This window comes from Dipteris shenzhenensis, chromosome 5 (genome assembly GCF_047967505.1).
Source record: "Dipteris shenzhenensis isolate YYH24624 ecotype China chromosome 5, Dip_SZ_1.0, whole genome shotgun sequence".
NCBI classification, from domain to species: Eukaryota; Viridiplantae; Streptophyta; class Polypodiopsida; order Gleicheniales; family Dipteridaceae; genus Dipteris; species Dipteris shenzhenensis.
In genome coordinates, this window is record NC_141600.1 from 585,554 (window position 1) to 610,339 (window position 24,786).

At 44.2% G+C, this 24,786-nt stretch overlaps 1 protein-coding gene and 1 pseudogene across 1 annotated transcript in view; both read right to left on the bottom strand.

Moving 5' to 3' along the window:
• LOC147901456 (Galactose oxidase/kelch repeat superfamily protein) overlaps window positions 1-24,786 on the bottom strand; it is a 230,931-nt gene that overhangs the window by 14,655 nt on the left and 191,490 nt on the right. The gene's annotated exons all lie outside the window — the stretch shown is intronic.
• On the bottom strand, window positions 3,467-4,615 carry LOC147901457 (uncharacterized; annotated as a pseudogene).

The window sequence follows — 24,786 nt, forward strand, 5'->3', positions numbered from 1 at the left end:
GCAAGGTGACATCTTGGACAGAGAGATGAAGCTATTCGTCGTTTAGCCAATTTCACTCCCACTGGGAGAATACCAACAATACATCTCCATAAGAATAGTCTTTGCTTCAATGGCATTTTCAACTTCCATATCATTTGCAATCTTCCTTTCCACCAGGCTGATGATTTGTTCAGATGCCATAAAGAATTAGCATGATGGGCAATCCAAGGAGGAGGTAAAATTAATCTATAAGCCTGTATAGATGTCAATGACTGCAAAGGCTTAGAAGAAATGCTTGAACATGAAGACTGAAGGTGCCAATCTTGAAGCCTGTCACTGCCATTCAATGTCGGAATCGGAACCAGAGGAAGTAGGAGATCAGCAATAGCTTTCCAAATAGATCTATGATGCATTGCCAGGTTGTATTGTCTACATGCTGCTGGAAAAAGGAGAAGATTTCCTTGCATATCTACAACATCATCAATGAACCGAATACCCATTTTCATAAGATTGTAAGCTCTAATGGGTTGTTGAACAGCAAGGGGAGAGGAAAACACAGCACTCCAATGAATACTCTCCAATCTGAGTGATGAAGCTAGAGAAGCAGGATGAGGAGACCATTTGATGTGAGAGAGTACTTGCTTCCAATCCTGAATCAAGGAATTGGAAAATGGACAAGCAGGGATTTTACCTTGAAATTTTCCAAGTACTACTTCCGATGGATCTACTATCCAATGTCCATAAGCTTGTGTGCGCATCTGACCACACAAAATTGCTAGCATAATAGACCAAGGCTACTCTTGTTGAAAGAATGTTTTGAGCATAGTGATCTTTCTTGCCAACACATGATATTTGATGTTTATTATATTCAAACCACCATGCATTCTGGGTGAGCAAAGCAAGTCCATTTTGAGCAACCGTAAAGCTTTTTTATGAAGCTTGGTTTTCCAAAAAATCTCCATGGCTTGAGACATAAAGGATGAGAGATCTCGAGATGACCAATGTAATAGAGGAAGGTAGAACTGGACATAAGCTAGAACAATAGACTGGACAATTCGAAGCCGTACATGCAGAGGCCATGTGGAAATCTTCCAATATTGTAATTTGTCCTGAATTTTGTTAAACACCCATAACATTTGTTGCTTATTACTGATTTTCCAGCCAATAGGATAACCCAAATGTCTGACTATATTTTCCGGTTGAATAATCTGGCCTGGCCACAGAATAGCATGCCAATCACAAAGCTTGAGAGGCATGAGTTTTGATTTCTGAAAATTAATTTTAAGACCAGCTGCCAACCCAAAATCTGAAAGGGTATCCATCAATAGTCGAATCTCCAATGGGCTGTTCTTTAGCATGAAAAATGAATCATCTGCATAGGCCTGCGCTATGAAGGGTCGTGAACCAGAAATCTGAAGCCCCTCTAGCTGTCCAGTATCAACCATGTGATCCATATAAAGAAGCAATGGATGTGAAGCGATGGCATAAAGCAAGGCACTGAGAGGACATCCTTGTCGAACCGAACGTTCGAGAGTCCAAGACTCAGACAAATGTTTCCCTATAAAGCATTGTGCAGTAGAATTTGAATAAAGCCAATATATGACATTAGATAGCTTTGGCCCAAAACCAAGTTTTTGCATGATTTGAGAGACATAATCCCACTGTACTGTATCAAACGCCTTTGCCACATCCACCTGCATGACCAACACATCTTGATCTGAATATTTAGCATATTCCATTGCAATAAGAGTGTTAGTGATATTGTCATGTATATGCCGTCTTGGAACAAAACCATATTGCCTGGGATGAAGTCCATCATGAAGGATATCCTTTATCCGATGTACCAACATTTTGGCAATCAGTTTGTATATCACCGGCATCAAAGTAATTGGTCTCCAGTCATCCATAGTCTCACAAAGAATCTTTTTGGGCACAAGCCTCACCAGACCATGCTTCCAAGCTGAGGGAAGATGTTGGTGCTGCCATGCTGCATTAATAAACTGCAGAACTGGACCCTTCATTTCTTGCCAAAAGGCTTCAAAAAATTCAACCGTCAGACCATCCCAGCCAGGGGATTTATGTTTACCCAAATGCTTAAGGGCTTCCTCCAGTTCATCATCTGAAAAAGACATTTCCAGCATTAAGGCTTTTTGCGAGGAGACAATGGGAGAAACAAGCTCAGTAAATCTGTTACGAGCCAATGCAACCTGAGGTGCAGAAGAAGAAGGCTGAGAATACAGGAGCTGAAAGTGATCCAGACATTGTTTTTCAAGCTGAGAGAGAGATTGGGTCCAGAGACCATCTGATTTCCTTACCCTCATGATAGATTGGCTTTGCCTATGTGCATGTAAGTTCCGGAAAAAAGATTTAGAGGAACAGCCCTTATCTAGCATGGGTTTAACTCTGGCCCTAATCTGCCATTTAGACAGCTTGCGTTTGTCATTGGCATCAATTATAGAGGAGGCACAAGATAATAAATGCTGTTCAGAATCAGATAGAGATCTTTGATGACTAATCTGTACAAGATACTGCTTGTATGATTTTGCCCACTGGATATGCTGTCTAGTTTCTGCCAAGTACCATCTTCCATATTCCTTGATGACATTTTGAATACGATTTATGAAAGAGATCCAAGCAAATTCCAGATCCTCCTGAGCATGGGATAGCAATGGCCTGCAAGCCAGTCTGATCATATGCTGAAATTTTTCATGAGAAAGATAGAATTGATTAACCTGTAAATTTCTGACTGAGGAGAGCTGCAAATCATCCAGAGGCATACCAAAAGAAAGGGTGAGCCAAAGTGGAGTGTGATCAGATAGTTGTTGTGAATAATCAGTCCACATCTGACATGTATATTCATCATATTGCTGAGCATGAATGAGATAAAATCTATCAAGCCTGGCCCAATAATCTGTGAAAGCATTATGATGATATGTAAATCCCATCACTGAAGGATGAGTTGCTGTCCATAAATCTGCAAATCGAAGTGATGATGTCATGTGTTCCCATTGCTGGATTTCAGAGGGCAGCATATGTGAATTATGCGTGGTATTGTCCTTCCAGTGAGGAGAATTGTTGAAATCCCCACAAAGTAGAGCATTAGAGGACCAAGGATATTGCTTTATGGAATTCCACATTTGAGCTCTGGAAGCTGAATTTTGAGAGGCATACAAAGATCCTATTTCAAAAATCTCTCCATTGATCATACATTGAATAATCATCCATCTTCCACCTAGATCATTATGTGCTATCAAGGGTTGCAGATCATGTCTGGCTAAAATGCACAGCCCAGAGAATTGTTTCGATCCTGAATAGAATATATCATATCCTGAAAAAAACCCATGCTGTCCAGCAAAAAAATGCTGATTATGCTCTTGGAGACATACAACATCCGGATGAGTTGTATTTATATAATGCCAGAGAAGCCTCCATTTATTCTGGTTGCAGAGGCCCTGTATATTATAGGAAAAGCATTTAAGAGAAACACTCATGAAAATATATACAAGATAATGTTCGGTCTTCCAAAAGAGCGGGAGGCCTCAAGCCTCTGCCATTGCCACAGGGTCTTGCTGACCCTCAGCTTCCAATTCCCTGATAATATCCTCTTCTTCACAAAGGGGAAGACCCTTCTTGACTGCATTGACCCAAGCCTTTGTGATGGGGCTGCTTAAAGAGGTAGAAGATTGACCTGGAGAAGGAGCAGAGGCATCCCAATTACGAGATTGGAGAGGTCTTTGTTTGAGAGGCACCGTCTTCTTTGCAGTCTGCCAACCCTCATGAGAAGGTGAAATATTTTCTCCTAACTTGCTTTTACCTTTATCCTTATTTTGAGCTGAATTGGCCTGACTCCCTGTATGAACTGAAGGCTTTGGTCCTTTAGCTTCAATCTTTTCCACATATGTCTTCTGACCTCCTTTATTAGATGGCAAAGGAATAGCAGCTGGAGGAGGTGGATGAAGGATAGAAGGACATTCCGAAGCAAGATGCCCAAATTTGTGACAAGAAAAACAAGCTCCAGCAAAAATGCCCCATTTTAAGGTGAAATATTTCTTGCCCAAATTAACACCCTCAATCTCAACTGCAATAGAAGAAGGGGTCGGTCTATCAGTATCCCATAATATGCAAAAACGATTTTTATTACCTGTTGGACGAGGGGGACAGATCACTTGCCCCAATGTCATAGCTAACCCTGGAAGCTCTGTTCTCATATAATCTGGAAAATCAACCACTTCAACCCATACAGGGCAGTGATGCTTGATGAGGTTCTGATAGTCCTTATTAGGGGACCAGGGCATGATATGCACCATCTGGCGACCAAAAAATAACGGAGACATTTCCAGCATCTTTTGTTTTGTCAAAGCATCCAAAAGATGAACTTCATAAAATCCTCGGGAGGCAAAATAGACTCCTTCTACAAAGCATCCACCTAGGAGAGAATTCACCCATTGTCCCACATCATTAGCAGAGGGAATTTTGCCTGGGAAAAAGATGATAACTGCAGTTTGAGAGAGCTTCTTCAAAGGTTGCACAAGAGATGGCAGCTTCATTTTGTAAGTGAGTTCCGGAGCAGGTTGAATCCATTCCCTTCTGCTTTGTTGAAAATCATCATTCAGCATATCAAACACATAAGAAGCATCTTCAGAAGAAGGAGCTATGGGAGAAGAGGCTTCCCTTGATTGTCTTTTGGGTTCAGGAGAGAGGGCTCTCTTGACATAGTACTTATTTGCTTCTGCCATGGAGGCTAAGGGATTTAACAGATATCAAACAAGGAGATTCGGATAGGAACGAAGAAAGGCTCGCAGGCTGTACGGACGCTAAGATGAAGCACTGTACGGTCAGATTGGGGAAATACAGGAAAGGACTGGGAAAATGTACGGAATCACCGACGGGCTGTACGGGACAAAGGATAGTCTGTACAGAAGAGTTGAAGGGCTGTACGGAATAAATAAAGGGGGGAAAACACGAACGGAATGTAAGGGCTTTGGGAAGGAAGACTGCAGGTAAGAAATGACGAGCAGGGTCAAACGGAGCAGCGATGGAAAGGTAAGCAACAAACAGCGAAGGATGGTACTGACGAAGCGACGGGCGCCAAAGACGACGATGAACGACGCTCACCGTACGTCCGTCGCACACCCTCTCTCACACACACGCTCACCGTACGTGCACAACGTCCGTCGCACCACACCCACGCTCCTCCTCTCCACACACACACACACTCTCTCTCACACACTACACACACACCCTCACACACACACACACACACACACACACACACACACACACACACACACACACATACATACATACATTTTAAAGAACCTTTCATTAAGCAGAAGGTACATTCCTAACTGTCCCAAAGTGCGATAGCTACTACTCATAAATTGGAAGAAAGTGAACAAGACCATCGTTTCTCTCTCTCTCTCTCTCACACACACACACACTTTTTTTTTTGGTGAAATCTTTGATTGATTATATTATATCAGTAGCAACCTCAAAATAAGGTGCTACAATTACATCAACTGAGAATTTCAGTATATGCCAAAAAGACCTCATGATCTATGCAGCAGGTCTGCAAGCAATCAAAGAAAGATTGCTGCAAAGAACACCTAAAAAAGCCAAACAGAGAGAAAGTAGGATCACCAAAAACTTTACAATTCCTATATGTCCATAAAGTCCATAGTGCCCAGTAGTGAACCCAAACGAAGAAAAGATGAAACTCCAATCGGGATGGATGAAACCCAAATAGCCAGAAGAACTTCCCAAACGGAACAGATGGGAATCTCGCTCGCAGACGCTGTTGAAGCAGTTAAAAAACTCACAAGAGCACGGACAATGCCAAAACAAGTGAGGCACGGTCTCTGAAGAAGTAGAACATCTGTGGCAAAGTGCAGGAGCAATGTGTCGATGAGCTAATAGCTGTCTAGATGGAAACACTCCCAAAAGAACTCGCCAAAAGAAAACTTGTTGCCGAAGCGGTACTTTATAGGCCCAAAGTTGCTGTAATCTTTTCTCCACCACTTGGCTGGGCAATGCATTCGCCAAACAGAATCACCTCTCTCTGAAACCCAAGGTTGAGGCAAAAGGATTTTATACAATGCAGGTATAATAATCTGAGATAGCCTCAAAGAACGAGAAGAGGACCCTGGAAAAGTCAAAGTCCAATCTTCCAGCCGGTCCTGGAGTTCCAAAGGAGGAATCGGAACAAAAGGCGAAAGCATAGAAGTAATTTGTCGCCACAAAGGACGATAATAAGAGCCCAATCCATATGTAGTGGCTGCTAGAGAAAAGGGGAGCACAGTCCCAGCATCATCTATAACATCAGCAACCGAGGTGATGCCTTTAAACGAGACAAAGTAGGAACGTCGAGGTTCCTGTAGAGCCAAGGGAGGCTGAAAGACTTTCAACCAGTGAATGCTTTCAGCTCTCAAAGAATTCCCAAGCAAAGATTGCTGTCCATTCCATTCCAGATGAGAAAGAACATGCTTCTAGTCAAGAAGCAAGCGGGAGACAAAAGGGCAGCCAGGCAAAGTGCCATCAGTGCAGCCAAAAAATAAATCCCAGTGATTGAGTTGCCAATGACCAAACGTAGAAATATTGATATGAGTGACCAAAGTCCTAATCATAAGAGCCAAGGCTGATCACCTTGCAGAAATTGCAGCAACATTTTCCCCTGCGGGCAAGAATATGCACATGAATATCCGTGATGTTCAATCCACCATGCATCTTGGGAGAACACATGTGATGCATCGACAGCAGCCTGAGACCTTTTCTGCCATGTTTGGATCGCCAAAAGATTTCCATGAAGATAGACATGAAAGATGTAAGATCTGGCTTAGTGAACATGATCAATGGCAAGTAAAATTGAATATATGCCACAAGGATGGACTGCACTATTCGAAGACGAACGTGCAAAGGCCAGGTTGCCACTTTCCAATACTCAAGCTTTTTTCGAAGCTTAGCCAAAACCCAATCAGTTTGTTGTCGGCGAGTGAGTTCCCACCCCAAAGGATAACCAAGATGACGAACAAACTGAGTGGGTGGAATGATATCCCCTGGCCATGATAGACTATGCCAGTCTTTGGAATGCAAAGGGAGCAGCTTAGACTTCTAAAAATTAACATGAAGACCAGCTGCCAAACCATAAACAGAGAGGGCCTGCATAAGGCACCAAGATCATGGGGCGTATTCTTCGGGGTAAAGAAAGAATCATCAGCATAAGCTTGAGCAACCATGCTGCGATTAGCATCCAATTCCAAGTCATGAAGTGATCCTGTAGCCACAAGATGATCAATATATTGCAGCATAGGATGAGTAGCAATGGCATACAGTAAAGCACTAAGAGGGCATCCCTGACAGACCGAACAACGAAGAGTCCACTCATCAAATATATTCCCAGAAAGAATGCAAGCTGCATTGCTATCTCTATAAAGCCAGTAAATAACCTGCTGCATTTTTTGTCCAAACCCCAAAGCTCGCATAGTTTGCGAGATGAAATCCCATTGAACGGTGTCAAAGGCTTTTGCAATATCTACCTGCAAGAGTAGAACATCCTACTGCGTGTATTTGGCATATTCAATCCCAATATAAGCATTGGCAATGTTATCTGTGATATGGCAACGTGGAACAAAGCCATATTGGGAGGGATGCAACCCATCATGCAAATAACCTTTAATCCGATCAACCACCATTTTGGCAAATGATAGTGTAAATGACTGGCATGAGCGTGATTGGCCTCCAATCACCAAGTGAATCACATAGCTGCTTTTTTGGAATCAGCTTGAGAAGACCCTTTTTCCATGACACAAGCATCTGCTGATTTTGCCATGCTGTATTGCAGCAAGGTGAATTTAAGAAGATCCCAGAATGCAAGAAAAAATTCAACAGTGAGACCATCCCATTCTGGAGATTTCCATCTGCCACAAGATCTCAGTGCATCAGACAATTCCCTTTCAGTGAAGGGATGTTCAAGTTCCAAAGCATGAGCATCAGGATGAATATGCTGCAAAAGAAGCTGACGTGCAAACATGACCCAAGGAGAAAGAGTATCCACATGCCCAAAATGAGTGGAGAAGTGCTGCACACATAAATCAGCAAGCTCTGAACGAGATGTTGACTAAGAACCATCAGACATCCGGATCCGACAGATATTGGCAGCTTGTCTTTTGTAGTGTAAACTCTTAAAAAATTACTTGGAAGAGCAGCCTTTATCCAAAAATGCCCGTTGTCTGGATCGAGTTTCCCATTTAGCAAGCTTTCTGCGATCACTGGATTGAAGAGAGAATTGAGCCTGACATAAGAGCATGCTTTCCTCTGAAGACAAAGGGCGAAGATGAGCAAGCTCAGTCGAATTCTGACAAGTAAATTTGGCATGTACTACAATCTCCCTTGTGGCTTGCATATAGGATTTGCCACAATCTCGAATAACTGCTTGCATCCGAGCAACAAAAGCGTGCCAGGCATAATCCAAACCAATGCCTATCTGACGAAAGAGAGGCTGAATAGCATCAGAGACCAAGGCTTTAAAGTCAGCATGCTCCAAATAACTATTATTAATCAGCAAAAGTCTTCGGCAAGGCAATTTGTCAGTGGGAAATTCATGTAAGGAAAGCCTTAACCAAAGAGGAGCATGATCCGAATGTGTGAAAGCATGATCAACCCAAATTTGACAAGTAAAGGCATCACAATGATGTGGATCAATCTGATACCATCTGTCCAAGTGTGCCTGATAAGAAGATTGAGCATTATACTGAAAGGTATAGCCCGGAAGCATGGGCTGTAATTCCTTCCAGAGATCAACCAGGTGCAACTCAAGCAAAAAATAAGACCATGCCTGTGTTTCAGAAGCCAACATATGAGTCTGGCCTGAGGTGTTGTCACCCGATTAAGGGGCATTATTAGTGTCACCACAAATGAAGGCATGTTGTCACCATGGATAAGTATGCATGGCAGCCCAAATCAAAGCTCTATCACGAGAAGATTGGGGGGCATAAACCGATGCAAATTCAAAAATTTCCCCTTGAACAAGGCATTGAACAATAATCCATCTACCATGGCGATCATTGAGAGCCACAACAGGTTGAAGGTCGTGCTTTACCAAAAAAGCCACACAAAAAAAGGACTGTTCTAAAGCATAGAAGATATCATAACCAGCAAAATGTCCTATTTGACCAGCATACATATGCTGATTATGCTCTTGCAAAGCAACTATATTAGGCTGCAATTGCCTGATATACATCCAGACCAGTTTCCATTTGCAACCATCACACATTCCTTGTACATTGAGAGTAACACACTTCAGATGATCAAGCATATTTATAGTTATGGGACAAGTATGTACAGCAATTAACAGGCTGTCTACGTCTGCATTTCCACCTCAACGTCCGGGCCTCCGCCCTGGGATGAAGCATCAGCCTGACGAGAGGACAAAAGCGCAGCAACTTCTTCTTCAAGAAACAAGGTCCGATTTGTAGTCACAGTAGCCCAGGTCAAGCCAACACCGGAGTTTTCAGCAGGTGTTTTCCCATGAGAGGATGCACTACTCCAAATTCGAGAATACAAAGGTCACCTGGGGGAGATCACTTTGCGAGGAGTTTGCTATCCATCAGTCAAAATTTTTTTTCCCCTTCCCTTGAGATGGAGAGGACAAAGGTACAAGAAAAGAAGCATTACCATTTGAGACAGCCGGGGCTTTGCCTTTGTCTTGAATAGAGAAAAAATGTTTGACCCCTTTGTTTTTTACCACAGAAGAGGCATTTGCATTCTTATTCAAAGGCTGAACCATTTCAGCTTGCACTGGCATCCGTGGAGCTTGGGAAGGGCATTGTGAAGCCATGTGCCCAAATTGCTTGCATTCAAAGCAAGCACCTGCAAACAGCCCCCACTTGAGCTTGTAAAATGCACTCCCCATGATTATTCACAGTAACCGCTCTCTCTCTCTCTCTCACACACATGCATGCATGCACAAGGCACTTGAAATCGAAGTGCGAGAGCTTAGGCAAGGTCATCACAAAAGCCCTCCATTCAAGTGCTTTGGAAGCCTTAAGATCTAAAAATGCTGTTGGAATTAGAGAGCACAGGAGAGAAGAAAAGTACGGTGATAGATTTGATGAGTGACTAAAAGTCTCACATCCACAACACATAGAAGTACACCTAGAGTTGTGTACACCTAGAGGTTGTGTGACCTAGGCACACCCCTTACACACCTATGGGTACATGGTGTGTGCTTACTAAGCACAAAATAAGATTAGGGGGAAAACCTTCACTATCTAGAGTAAAAAGTGCCCCGGCCAGAGTCCTACGAGAGCAACCATCACTTCCATAGATAAGCATAGTCTACTAATCCCTTGAAGTGGTTTGGTGATCGAATACAGGGAGGAGAATTTCAGTCACCAAAAGGCAATAAGTTTAAAAGCTTGTGAAAGCCTTCAAAAATCTCACGAGGCAAGGCCTTCGTGAAAATGTCTGCCACATTCTCATGTGTAGGCACATAGATCATGCTGACCTCTCCTGTAGATAACCTCTCCCTCACATAATGATAATGCACCTCAATGTGCTTTGCGCGAGCCAAAAAAAAAAAGGATTCTTCGGACATACCAAAGCACTTTGTCTGTTAGTGAAGATAGCGGTAGCGGATTGTTATCCCATACCCGAATCAGCATATAACCATGTGAGCCAAACACACTCAACTATAGTTTATAATGCTGCCCTGTATTCAGCCTCACAACTAGAAGTGCCCATTGAAGGCTGCTTTTGCTCAGCCAAGAAATGCATGAAGTACCAAAGAAGCAACAAAATCAGAAGTGGACACCGGTGTATCTCTGAGTCACTAAAAGCATGCAGTGGAGAATCACCCCCCGGGATAGAACAATTGAAGGTGTTAGGTACCCTGCAAATAGCAGAACACCTGCTTGACAGCTTGCCAGTGTGTGCTCACTTGGCTTTGCATAAATCTGCTCAATTGTGACACCCCATACAGTATGTCCAGCCTCATATTTCATAGATAGATCAAGCAACCCACAACCTGCTGGGATAATGTCTGATCAAATGGATCTCGAGTACTGAAGACGGAACCCGACACCTATCTCCACAGGTGTGGCAACTGGCTTGCAGCCCTCAAAAGATAACCTCCGTAGTAGATTCCGTATATACAGGATTCTAGAAGGTAAAGCCCCAAGTACCTCTAATCTATGAATGCCATGACCCTACTTACCAAATCCCTCTTTGAATAGACAGAGGTATCACCCTCGTATCTCATAGTTGTGTCTCGACCCGAGAGCTAATGTGATCATGCAGCGTATCCCGAACAACATGTGTACATCCATCCATGTATCCTAGTCAACCGATGAAGCTGTCCTTGGAGAGCCGGAGAAGGTGTTCCCTGTAAAAGGCCATCGTTGTGCCAAGTAGTCCTCTTGGTGCAAGCTATGGCCTCGCAATGTCTATCTTGGTGATGCCCATCCTGACGACTTGGCTGAGCTTTGTGAAGGTGGGTGCGTCCACGCTCTATTGTAGTGGTGGTAGTGTGACCATCTAGAGGCCATGATCTGTAAACCGTGCATTGGTATGTGCAAACCAATGTCTCCTCTTGTTGCAATATCCTGTCAGAATCGCAGTGCCAATCTAGGGGCCTCAATATGTGCCTGGAGGCCCTGAGCAGTAGAGGAAATGAGAACCACATCGTCCGCATACAGGAGGATAGGAATGGAGGATCCTGAGAGAGTAGAGCCCACACCGCCTGTCATCTGTATAAACATCTCTAGCTCATCAATATATAATCCAAAGAGAGTAGGAGAGAGCGGGCAACCCTGCTTCACCCCAATCGTGCTGCATACCTCCTCTGAGAGCCCCTCACGTGTCCGAACCCGACCAGTGACCCTCTCATACAAAGCCATGATAGTCCACTGTATCTCTCCACTGAAGCCCATCTGGCGAATCCTCTGAAACAATCTGAATCGCGGAACTGTGTCAAATGCCTTCCTGAAGTCCACGAAGCAACAATAAAGCCGTTGCCTTCGTGACTTCGCCTCCTCTACCAGTGCCCTGAGTGTGAGGATGTGGTCAAGTGTCGAATGATCCCTACGAAATCCAGCCTGCCCTCTGGCTCTGAGTCCTGTCATCTCGGCATGGTCATCTCTGAGAGAGAGAGAGAGAGAGAGAGAGAGAGAGAGAGAAAGAAAGAAAGAAAGAAAGTGTATTATTGTCCACTAAAGGCCAAAATGGGCCCATGGGACATCAAGAACTCTGCATACAAGATAGCACAAAATCAACGTGCCACAAAGAAGAGGCATCGTCGAATATCATCTAAGTGCTACGCAATACAATGCAAGTGAAAGTACATAATGTCAAATCTGAGCCTAAATACAAAGTAAACTAGATGCAAGAAAACCGCCCCTGGGTGCAAAATGGGGGGATGAGTACAATATGCCAATGCAAAGATACAAGTCCAGGTGTCACGGAGTCTGAGAACCAAAATAATACTGGAAATCCTGTCCATCGACTCTGCCTCCTGCTATGAGAGTACAAATCTGAGCAAAGGTGAGGTGAGCGGCTGGTGAGAGAGAGAGAGAGAAAGAAAGAAAGAAAGAAAGAAAGTGTATTATTGTCCACTAAAGGCCGAAATGGGCCCATGGGACATCAAGAACTCTGCATACAAGATAGCACAAAATCAACGTGCCACAAAGAAGAGGCATCGTCGAATATCATCTAAGTGCTACGCAATACAATGCAAGTGAAAGTACATAATGTCAAATCTGAGCCTAAATACAAAGTAAACTAGATGCAAGGAAACCGCCCCTGGGTGCAAAATGGGGGGATGAGTACAATATGCCAATGCAAAGATACAAGTCCAGGTGTCACGGAGTCTGAGAACCAAAATAATACTGGAAATCTTGTCCATCGACTCTGCCTCCTGCTATGAGAGTACAAATCTGAGCAAAGGTGAGGTGAGCGGCTGGTGGGGCGAGATCTCCATGAGTAAGTCTCCTCCGAAAAGCTGCCATCATCCTGGATCGTCTGGAGATGAAGCGACGAGTACGTCCCCTATGTAACAAGATCCTGCGGCGTCTACAAACCATCTCATATGTACATCCACAGGGTGGAGGCATGTGTCCTGTGTGAGCTCTGACCTCCTCGTGCTCCTCCTGGTCTCTGTCCTCTGGTATAGCGTGTGCCTGAGCTCTATCACGCTGGGCTCTATCACGCTCCGGTCTGTGTTGATGGTCTCTGAGGTAGTCTCGTCGAAGCATAGTGGCCTCCCTGACATAAAGAGCTAGGCAATGCTGATCCTCGTAGTCCATCACTTGTGAGAGAGGTCCAAAGCCATCCGTGAAGAGACAGTGGAATCTACCTCTGAGCTCATAATATGGCGGGCATCTGCAAATGAAGTGCTCCTCTGACTCCACCTCTCCCATGGTGCAACAAGGGCAGATCCTGGTCTCTCGGCCTGGTCGCCGTCCATCCTCCGTGCGTCGCATCCTACCAGCCTCTATCTCGAGCTGATGCGAAGAGAGTCTAAGCTGGCCAAGGGCAATCCTCAGTGAGTGGGACATGTGGATACCTGTATAGCCTGGTGGAACGACAAATCCATCCTCTGAGATCCGAAGGAAGTGGTCACGATATGTGGCCATCTTCGTCGGAACCTGCGTGGGATAAATCCAAGTGCGATACGTATGAAGCTGCAGCAAGTCTGCTCTCGTGACCTGGCTAAGCTCGTGGCGAGTCAACTCGAGATGAGGGGCATCTATGTTGTATTGGAAGGGAGGCAGTCTATCCATGTCTAGTCCAAGAGATGTGAGCCACCTAGTGAGTCTGAAGTACCAGAGAGAGAGAGAGAGAGAGAGAGAGAGAGATTAACGTTTGCAGAAGTCCTCATGGGGCTATGAGACAAAAGTACACATCCAAAAAAGGGAATCCCTTACATCTATGAGTGTTAAAGAGAGTCAAGGAGTGCACAAGGCATCTCAGCTCATTATTTAGCACACTACTAAAGTCTAATACTATTGCGAAGTGGCCTTCATTACATCAATTTTAGATCGAGAGTCTTGGGGTCTACATTTGAAGTCTTTGGTTAGCGCTATACCATCTCAATAAACAGCCCATTTTCCTTCCTTTGGAGCTTTTTTAACTTAAGTCAATCCTGCGTTTCTTGCCTTGAGCTGAGTCAGGGTGAGCTCCTCTGAAATCCATATTTGAGCACCTCTCAGAGGACTTTGTTCCTTGCTGTCTTGTCTTGAAAGATTACTCTTGTCCCGTGCCCCCTTTTGAGAGAGAGAGAGAGAGAGAGAGAGAGAGAGAGAGTCTATTGACATCCACGGGAGACCAAGAAGACTATGGGACAACATGAAAACCAACGAGTACATCAGCTTAGAGAAGGTAGCTCCCAGGGAGTGCATAAAGCAGCTCCAATTATTTAGAGTACCTACATTATGACTTGGAAAGACATATAATCGGCCATACAGCAGTTTAAGACTGAGAGTCTTTTGGCTTGGAAAAGAAACATGTATTACCGTCCGCGGAAGACCTCACGGGCCTATGGGACAAGGTACAAAGTAACCAAAAGGATGATCTCATACAAGCCTCAGTGGGATGGAGCAAAGGGTGCACTAAGGTCCTTGCTGGGTGCTAAGACTACTAAACTGAAAAACTGAAAAACTGATAAGCTGATAGACTGATAAAATGATAATGTGACAACTCTACAGAGCTCAATAGCTCGAGCAAACCCGGAGACTATCAACTATCTGAGAACTGTAGCATGCTGAGATCTCAGACTCATGCTCAAAAGCCAAAGCCCGGCACCATGGTGGCTCACTTGTGATCGGTGAAACTGTCTCGGATCTGCATCTGTCAAGTTGTGTCACGCTGCGGCGGCGGAGGGGGACGTGGTGTCCTCGATCTCTGAACCTGTTGGGCTATGTTCAAAGTAACCCCTCACCTCGGGCGGTCTCTTCTGAGGAAAGTGATAGGACGGACCTCAATAGAGTGTGCTCTGGTCACTCTCCGTGCTGCAGGTAGTCTCCACATCCCTCTCTCAATAATCCAGGCTGCCCGCATGTCAGCTATCTCCTCCACCTCCATCTCAATGTGTCCTGGAGCTGACTCAAATGTATAGAAGTCCATGACGTGACACTGTGCTCTGTTAGCCTCTCTATCCTGTGGCCTGATCGCCTCCTGCTACTCTCTGATCTGTCGTAGTAGGTTTTCCCTGTGTCGGCACATCTCAAGGAGATATAGCCAAATGCAAACCTGGATCCTGGAAGTGGATCAATCGTGAGAGTGGACCAAAGCCGCTCCCCTCTTGGTAGAGGCAATGATATTGTCCCGTGATCTCATAATAGGCTGAGCAGACACATAGGAAGTGCTCCTCTGTCTCAGTCACTCCTAGTGTGCAAAGCATACATAGCCGCTGCTCCGTGGGTATACCTGCTGCTCTCCCCAGCTCGATCCTCAACTGATGAGATGAAACACGGATCTGTCCAATGGCAATCCTCATGCGAGACTGTCCTCTAGATACTGGGGTTTGGTGATGAATCCCTCCTCTGATACTCTTAGAAAGTGATCGCGGTAGAACTAGGACTTGGTGGGGAGCTACTAGTATGGAGATGAAGGAGATCTAGTCGTATGATACGGTTGATCTCACTGACTCAAAGGCATAAAAATTAGTGACGTGTCTCTGTGCTCGATGAGTGTCCCGTGGTGCTGTCTCCTCCTATTGTCTAATCTGGTGTACCAGAGTCTCCCTGAGCCGCCACATCTCCATCAAAAAGAGGCCAACACATACCTTATCAATCGGGAGAGTGGTTGAATCCGCTCCCCTCCTAGTAAAAGCAATGGTAGCATCCTCGGATCTCATAACAAGATGGGCACATGCATAGAAAGTGCTCCTCTATCTCCACTACTACCAATGTGCATAATCTACAAATCCAATGCTCTCTAGGTGTGCCTGTGGCCCTCCCTACCTTAATCCTCAATTGGTGTGATCAGACTCGCATCTATCCTATGGCAATCCTCAGTGCATGGGTAACTCGCCTTTCCTCCAGATACTGGGGCTTGATGATCAGTCCATCCTCTGATACCCTCATGAAATAGTCCCGATAAACTGGATCTTGGTAGGGAACTCCTGGTCCCCTCCCCAAGTCCGTGATGTATAAAGCTGAAGTAAATCCAACCGTATGATATGGTTGATCTCATCTCGTGGGATCTGGAGGGATGGGAAGTCCAAATTATACTGAAAGGGGGGGAGACGGTCCATTTGAATGCCCTGAGATCGAAACCATTTGAGATATGTGCATACCACGCTGTGCTGATCCCGGCCTCAGCCTCAATAATCTCTATTGGGGTAAGGCCCACACCCTGTGTAGATATATCACTGTCTGGAAGATGGCATCAATCTGCAATGCTGTAATAGGGAACTCAGCCTATATGATATGGTGAGATACCGATGGCTTACTCCTAATTATCCTAGACCCCATGACAACCTGTAGCCTCTCGAACCTTCCCCACTCAGCCGCCGGTAAGTCACAACTCCAAAAGGGTATTGCGTATATGCTGTCGGTCTCACTAGTGCATCAAAAAGCCACCCCTTCATCGGAGGATCCTAGAAGTGTGCCTGAAAGCACTGTCTCTCTAGCCGAGCTAAGGCCCCCTGCCCTCGTGTGAGTCGTGTTTGTGTGTGTCATTGTGAAGATAGGCCCTGCGAGAACTCCACTGAGATATGTATATGTCTGTACTATATCCACTGGCTCCCCTCGATAAGTGAAGCTATGCTGCCAGAGTATTGCTCGTGATGTGTTGAAGATCATAACCTTGGTCTTGCCAAGGTTAACTGTCAGGTCTCTCTCTCTGCAAAATACCTCTAGAGCCTCAAGATGCCGGTGTAAGCCCGTTGCAGAGGAGGAGATGAGAACTATGTCATCTGCATACAGCACGATCTTGTGAGGTGTCGAAGATCATAACCTTGGTCTTGCCACGGTTAACCATCAGGTCTCTCTCTGCAAAATACCTCTAGAGCCTCAAGATGCCGCTGTAAGTCCGCTGCAGAGGAGGAGATGAGAACTATGTCATCTACATACAGTAGGATCTGTATCATCAAATCTACAAGTAGGGATCCCTCTCCTCCTAGGCAGTCAATGAATGGAGTGATCTCGTCAATGTAGAGCCCAAAGAGGGCATTTTTGCTTCACCCCAATCGTACTCTCAACCCAGCCTGACACATCCCCAAGTACACGTACCCTCCCTAGCAGACTCATATAGGCTCATCACGTCCCAGATCATGTCCTCTAGTATCTGCATCTCCTGATCCTCCCCATCAAACGGGCTTGTGGGACTCTTGGGACTATATCAAAAGCCTTTTGAAGGTCTACAAAGCAAGCATAGACTTTCTAGGATTTGGACCTCGCCTCCACGATGACCGCCCGTAATGTAAAAGTGTGATCTAGGGTGGAGTGTTGTCACCGGAAACCTACCTGCCCCCATGCTCGTTACCCGTGTGCCTTAGTATAGAAACTGATCTCTCGCTCTAACAATGATCCATATATTTTGGCCAGTGTATGGCCTATCATGAGTGTGCGGTAGTTCCCTGTATCCATTGGGTCTCCTGCATTGTGTATCGGCACAATGATAGTGGTGCTCCAAGCAAAAGGGAATCCACGGCATACCGCATGATTAAACATCTGTGCTAGGATCGGAGCCAGGATCTCATGCCCATGTGCCAAGTATTCCATCCTCAACCCCTCATGGTCCATGGCTTTCCGGTTGTGGAGCCAGTGTAACATAGCCCGTACATTCTGTGCAGTGAACAAGGAGGACGTGTTGGGCTTGGGTGAGGGAGGACCTGGTGGGCTTGGGTAAGGAAGACAAGCCCAGTGGTGTCTGCATCAGGACATCATATAGCGAGGTCGCATATGCGTGCCAAACTCCTAGATCAGTGAAAAGACCTGATTACCTCATCCATCCGATGTGAGAGAAAAGCTCGTCTCTCCTGACGAGTCACTCAACGCAGCATCCGCTATGCCTCACTCCTCGTAAGATGCCCCAGGGCCTACTCCCGTATGACATGGGATCTCATCTCTCGGCACTCATCATCAAACCATGGATTCTAGGGCATCTTCCCTACTAGGGATTGTGAGGTAGATCGAGATGTGGGGAAGGATCTGACTGTAGCATCATGAACCACTGATACTAAAGAGTTTGAGGCATGGGCGAGGTCTGCATAGCCCCCAAGAGAGTCTGCAGCTCACAAGATAGGTGACTCATGTACACTGTGTGCATGGTCAAAATGTACCTAGACCCGAGTGGAGGCTGATGGACCCTGCCCAATGGGGCAGCATGGGGCCGAGACGCTGAAAGTCAGATAAGAGTAGTCAGCACCTAGGGGTGGGCACAACAAGATCATGTATATGTGAGACAAAAGATGGGGATCCCAAAAGATAATCCACTGTACTTGATCCTCCTCCATGTGGGAAGCAGGTGAGAACCCCTAACAATGGCCCTCTGGGAAGACCGTCGTATATAATAAGATTGTGAACTGCTCCCACATCCAATAGATGTCGGCCATGCTTAATGAAATTTGGTGCATAAATCCCCTGGCTGGGATGGTCTGACGGTTTTGCTGTTCAACAACCCATCAGAGCTTACAATCTTATGAAAATGGGTATCTGGTTAATTGATGACGTGGTAGATATGCAAGGAAATATTCTCACTTTTCCAGTAGCATGTCGACAATACAATCTAGGGATGCATCATAGACCTATTTGGAAAGCTATTGCTGATCTCTTACTCCCTCTGGTTCCGATTCCGACATTGAATGTCAGAGACAGGCTTCAAGATTGGCATCTTCAATCTTCAAATACAAGCATATCCTCTAGGCCTTTGAATTTATTGACTTCTATACAGGCTTATCGATTGATATTACCTCCTCCCTGGATTGCCCACCATGCTAATTCTCTATGGCATTTGAACAAGTCATTAGCCTGGTGGAAAGGAAAATTGCAATTGATATGGAAGTTGAAAATGCCATTGAAGCAACGACTCTTTCTATGGAGATGTATTATTGGTATTCTTCCAGTAGGGGTGAAATTGGCTCAAAGACGGACAGCTTCACCTCTTTGTCCAAGATGTCACCTTACATCTGAGAGTATTCTGCATTTACTGTGGTTTTGTTCATATTCCAGAGACCTTCTAGACAGAATCTCCTATTTCTTATCTCTCAGATTTCCAGCACATAGGTTCTACAGGTTTTTCTGGATGTATGGCAAACTATTAGCTTCTTTGTCACAGTATTCTCTTTTTTTCCACTGGATCAGATACTGGGCCTTATGGACCCTCTGGCTGCAGTGCAATCAAATGAATTCTCCCCTTCAACATCCGTATGAGTTTTTCCGAGCCTCATTGTGGCAGTCTTTATATGATGCCTTACATGAGGAAGATTTGGATGTTTCTTGTATTCAGCTTTCTTTTACTGCTTCTGATGGATAGGGCTTTGGCTCTCTTTTGAGCACTGCCCAGATGTAAATGAATGTTTCATAATATAAGTATCTTGGTTTCAAAAAAAAAAAGTGTGTGTTGTACAATTTATGCAAGGAGATCAGCCTTGGGCTTTCATGATCCGCTCTCTCTTATTACATATTGATACCTCTACCTTTGGGCACTGGCAGCCTACTCAGTGGGATTTCTTATTTGGCTCTATCCAAGGCAAGATCAGAGGCTGCCCTTTTGTCTCTCGTCTGCTTCTTGATTGGAAACATATCTTATCCCACTTGGAATGGCATGGCAGGGATTCTCTCTCGGGAAACTCTTTGAGGGCTGAGAATATTTTTTAGTCTAAAGTATTCCACCCTCCTTTGGCCATACAAGAACCCAGACGTTCTTATTTTCTCTCCTTCAAAGGCATTTCATCTGTGGCAGATGTACTTCAGGATGATGGCACAATTTTATCCTTTTCTATGGCTGCTAGCAAATACGGCTTGGGAGCTCATTATCGTCCTTTATGGCATAGGATTTCAGCAATGCTTCAACCGTACTTGCCGGTACCTCGTTTGGAACTTCAGAATCGGCTTGAGGATTGGATTTTACGCTCTTCTTCCTCATACGCCCGTCCCTTGAAGCTCTCACATATCACAGTGTCATCTCTGTATAAAGTGTTATTACCTCCGCCCTGGATTTCTCACAGAGCAAATACTGTTTGGCATATGGATCGCCCAATGAAATGGTGGAGAAAAAGGTTGCGTCTCCTTTGGCATTACAAAGTCCCTCTTCGGCAACAGCTTTTCCTTTGGCGAGTTCTCCTTGGCATTTTTCCATCCGGCCAATTACTCGCACACAGACATATTGCTCCGGTTGTTTGTCACAGATGCCAGCACTCTACTGAATCTGTGCTTCACATTTTTTGGTTCTGTCCACATACATGTGATCCCATTGCTCTCATCCGACAGAGGCTTCGAGCAAGATTTCCTACTGTTACTTTTGGCAGATTTTTCTGGTTATTTGGTTTTCATCCACCGAGACAGGGTTTTGATTTATTTTTTGTATGGGTGCGCTACTGGACCCTATGATTCTACGATTGTGTTCAGACTCGTTTGATTGATCAGGATGTGTATACAACTTATACTGAGTTCTTTAGTTGAGTAGTAGTTACTTCGTTTTTTGAAGTAACTATGAATGTAATTATTTTTACAGCAATAAAAGATTTCTTCCCTCCAAAAAAAAAAAAAAAAAAAAAAAGTGTGTGTGTTGCTCCACGTTTCCAGCCTATTCGCAGCCCTTACCTCTGCTCACTGAAAACTCGTCACTGTTTCGCCATCCTGTCTGCCCTCTCAAGCCTCCAAGCGCCTCGCTACAGGTTCCTGTGTCCTCTTCTGTGTAAGGCAGTATTCCAGCAAGCCTTTTGTCGCAACAAGTTTCGTGCCTTTCTATCAAAATTCTGTGCCTTGCTGAAATAGCGTTGCCCCCTTTTATCTGATCTGACTCTTCCTGCTGAATCGAAACAAGCAAGTATTATGTCAAGAGAGCACTCTGTCCTGAACCTAAAAGACAATCAAGGGAAACTCTGCCCCCCATAGCTCCTTCATCTGAAGATGCTTCCTATGTGTTTGACATATTGAATGAGGATTTTCAACAAAGTAGAAGAGAATGGATGCAACCTGCTCCGGAACTCACTTACAAGATGAAGTTGCCTTCTCTTGTGCATCCTCTGAAGAAGCTCTCTCAAACTGCAGTCATCATCTTTTTCCCAGGCAAAATACCCTCGGCTAATGATGTGGGACAATGGGTGAATTCTCTCCTAGGTGGATGCTATGTAGAAGGAGTCTATTTTGCCTCCCGAGGATTTTATGTTGTTCATCTCTTGGATGCCTTGACAAAACAAAAGATGCTAGAAATGTCCCCTTTATTTTTTGGTCGTCAAATGGTGCACATCATGCCTTGGTCTCCTAATAAGGACTATCAGAATCTCATCAAGCATCATTGCCCTGTATGGGTTGAAGTGGTTGATTTTCCAGATTACATGAGAACAGAGCTTCCAGGCTTAGCGATGACATTGGGACAAGTGATCTATCCCCCTCGTCCCACAGGTAATAAAAATCGTTTTTGCATCTTATGGGATACTGATAGACCAATCCCTCCTGCTATTGTAGTTGAGATTGAGGGTGTTAAATTGGGAAAGAAATATTTCACTTTGAAATGGGGCATTTTTGCTGGAGCTTGTTTCTCTTGTCACAAGTTTGGGCACCTAGCTTCTGAGTGTCCCTCTATCCTTCATCCGCCTCCTCCAGCTGCCATTCCTCCGCCATTTAATAAAGGAGGTTAGAAGACATACGTCGAAAAGATTGAAGCCAAAGGAGCAAAGCCTTCAGTTCATACAGGGAGCCAAGCCAATTCAGCTCAAAACAAGGATAAAGGAAAAAGCAAGCTAGTGGAAAATAATTCATCTTCTCACGAGGGTTGGTAGACTACAAAGAAGATAGTGCCTCTCAAACAAAACCTCTCGAATCTCGTAATTGGGATGCTTCTACTCCATCTCCTGGTCAACCTTCTACCTCTTCGGACAGCCCCATCTCAAAGGCATGGGTTAATGCAGTCAAGAAGGGTATTCCACTTTGTGAAGAAGATGATCTAGTCAGGGAATTGGATTCTGAGGGTCTGCAAGACCCTGTGGCAATGGCAGAGGCCTAATGCCTCCCTTTCTTTTTTAGGACTGCTCATTTCTTGTACATATTTTCATGCGTGCTTCTCTTAAATGTATTTCTTATAATATACAGGGCCTCTGCAACCCGAATAAATGGAGGCTCCTTTGGCACTATATAAATAAAACTCATCCAGATGTTGTATGTCTGCAAGAGCATAATCAGCATTCTTTTGCTGGCCAGCATGGGTTCTTTTCACGATATGATATATTTTATGCAGGATCTGAACAATTCTCTGGGATGTGCATTTTAGCCAGACATGAGCTGCAACCCTGGGTAGCATATAATGATCTTTGTGGCCGATGGATGATTATCCAATGTATGATCAATGGAGAGATTTTTGAAATAGGCTCCTTGTATGCCTCTCAAATGTCAGCTTCCAGAGCTCAAATGTGGGACTCCATAAAGCAATATCCTTGGTCCTCAAATGCTCTACTTTGTGGTGACTTCAATAATTCTCCTCACTGGAAGGACAATACCCCACATAAATCCCATATGCTGCCCTCTGAAATCCAGCAATGGGAACATATGACTTCATCACTTCATACTGCAGATTTATGGACAGCAACTCACCCTTTAGTTTTGGGATTTACATATCATCATAATGCTTTTACACAATATTGGGCCAGGCTTGATAGATGGTATCTTATTCATGCTCAGCAATATGATGATTATAGATGTCAAATGTGGACTGACTATTCTGATCACACTCCACTTTGGCTCAACCTTTCATTTGGTATGCCTCTGGATGACATGCAGCTCTCTACAGTCAGACACTTACAGGTCAATCAATTATATCTTTCTCATGAAAAATTCCAGCAAATGATTAAATTGGCTTGCAGGCCATTGTTATCCCATGCTTAGGAGGATTTGGACTTTGCTTGGAAATCTTTTGTACATCGTATTCAGTCATAAAGGAATATGGAAGATGGTACATGGCAGAAACCAGATAGCATATCCAGTGGGCAAAATCATACAAGCAGTCCTTGGTACAGATTAGCCATCAAAGGTCTCTTTCTGCTTCTAAGCAGAATTCATTGTCTTGTGCTTCTGAGCAGAATTCATTGTCTTGGGATGCATCATAGACCTATATGGAAAGCTATTGCAGATCTCTTACTCCCTTAGGTTCCGATTCCAACATTGGATGTAAGAGATAGGCTTCAAGATTGGCATCTTCACTCTTCAAGTCCAGGATTATCCTCTCAGCCTTTGCATCTATTGACTTCCATACAGGCTTATCGATTGATATTACCTCCTCCATGGATTGCTCATCATGCAAATTCTCTTTGGCTTCTGAATAAGTCTTTAACTTGGTGGAAAGGAAAATTGAAATTGATATGGAAGTTGAAAATGCCATTGAAGCAGAGACTCTTTCTCTGGAGATGCATTGTTGGTATTTTTCCAGTGGGAGTGAAATTGGCTCAAAGAAGGATTGCCTCTCCTCTTTGTCCAAGATGTCATCATACTCCTGAGAGTATTCTGCATTTATTGTGGTTCTGTTCATATTCCAGAGACCTTCTGGACAAGATCTCCTATTTTTTATCTCTCAGATTTCTTGCACACAGGTTCTACAGGTTTTTCTGGATGTTTGGCAATTATCAACTTCTTTGTCATAGTATTCTCTTTTCTTCCATTGGATCAGATACTGGGCCTTATGGACCCTCCGGCTACAGCGAAATCATGCATATCTGAATTCACCCCTTCAGCACCCTTATGAGTTCTTCCGAGCCTCATTGCGGCAGTCCTTATATGATGCCTTACATGAGGAAGATTTAGATGTTTCTTGCATTCAGCTTTTCTTTTACTGTTTCTGATGGATAGGGCATTGGCTCTTTTCTCAAGCACTGCCCTGATGTAAAATGGATGTTTCATAATATAATTTTCTTAGTTTCACAAAAAAGAAAAGATGTGTGTGTGTAGTGTTGGTCATCCACACAATTGTGAAGCTCATGTCACTATTTGTTCAATAGTACAGCTTTCCATTGGAGCTTGTCTTACATGAGATGAGTGCATGCTCCTAAATATGAATCCTTCCTACATACATACTCAAAAGTAATATGTCATTGTGAACTGTTGTAGCCTAAAGCCTATATCCATGAACTTGCCACCTCAGCTTCTAGATTTTCTTGAAAGGAGTTTAAAATACCATTGCAGCCTATCTCAAACACTCAAGTGATAATGCATCAATTGTCTCAATCCTGAGCAGCCTGATGTATTTGTGTTCAGCAAAAATGAGCATTTCCTATGCTAATGGTCGCTTACATTTCTTTACAGGCACTTGTTGGAAGAAGAAACCACAAGGGCTCCGCCAATATATGATTTTCCCCCCTAGAAGCACCGATAGCTAAATTGGAGCTGGGGTTCGAATCTCAGCCTAAATAGTTCTTCAAAAACGTTGATGCTACCTTTACTTTTGGATTCTCCAAGGTTTTAAAAGACGTGAGGGCTCTAAAATGCATATTGTTACAATTGAATTACACCTATGGCTCGATTGACAGACTCCAAGAATCATAGAGTGCTAGGGCAAGCATCCCTTTCAAGACTTCGTGGAAGAAGACATGGTTCTAAAATTTTGGATGGTTTTGTTTTACTTTTGCAAGAATCTTTATAAATAATATTTTTTAACAAAAAA